The sequence below is a fragment of the Lynx rufus genome, unplaced genomic scaffold, assembly GCF_022079265.1.
Source record: "Lynx rufus isolate CCGP_SWC_20201006 ecotype Redwood Valley unplaced genomic scaffold, mLynRuf1.p SCAF_20, whole genome shotgun sequence".
In the NCBI taxonomy this organism is placed as follows: Eukaryota; Metazoa; Chordata; class Mammalia; order Carnivora; family Felidae; genus Lynx; species Lynx rufus.
In genome coordinates, this window is record NW_025814835.1 from 24,363,485 (window position 1) to 24,364,348 (window position 864).

Sequence of the window (864 nt, forward strand, 5' to 3'; positions counted from 1 at the left end):
TTAAATCCTTAAGGTGTACAGCATCACACGGATTCTGTGGCCAGTGGCTTTAGCAGGAAGGTTGCTTCAGAACTGGGCTGGGACCATCCCACTGTTTCCATGAGCACTAGCTACTTTTCTCCAGATCACTCTGGTTTTATTCAGTTCGCCACCAGGAGTCACTGTGCTGTTCTTTGCTTTGTACACACAAGCCCATCTCTTGCCTAGATAGAATCCAGTGTCATTTAGAACATAAACACCTTCAGTTTTAAGAAGAGCTGTGTGCTCCCTCTGGTTCCAGAGACTCCAACTTATAGCCAGCAAAAATGGCTTTGGACCACAGCCTTCCAGACATATTTGTCATTTCAGGAGTCCTGCCCCCCGCACACCTCCACAGGTTCCAAGATGGCGGAGAGAGCGACGTGTCGTATTTTTATATTTCACTCACATTTTCTGAAGAAGATATGAAAAGCAACTGTCATCCTTACGTAAGTGTGGAAAAGGAATAGAATTTTATTTCATGCCAGCTGTGAAAATAACATTCAAAAAACATGCCAACAATGAGAAAAGGGAAATCAAACTGTTCAGTCATGAATTCAGCCCAGTGTGTACTTATTAGGGAGGAAAGGAGAAGTGAGAAGAAAATGTGAGAAGGAACATTCTGGAGCTCATTTTACTCTGTCCAAATGGGAGAGCTTGACTTGCCTCCGAGGTGGTAAGCCCTTTAACAAACAGCCTGCAGCTCTGCTCTCTCCTGTGAAACCAGTCCCTTCCTTATAGCCTATAGTCTGGCTTCCTTCTCCATAACTTTATTAAAACTGTGCAAAACATCCTCTTTTTTTTTTTTTCGGTGAAATTCAAACTTTTTTTTTTTTTTTTAGTCCT

The 864-nt window shown here is 42.5% G+C and overlaps 1 pseudogene; it reads right to left on the reverse strand.

Annotated features, from left to right (window-relative positions):
- LOC124516967 (60S ribosomal protein L35a-like) lies at positions 1-334 on the reverse strand (annotated as a pseudogene).
- Positions 335-864: the final 530 nt, after the last annotated feature.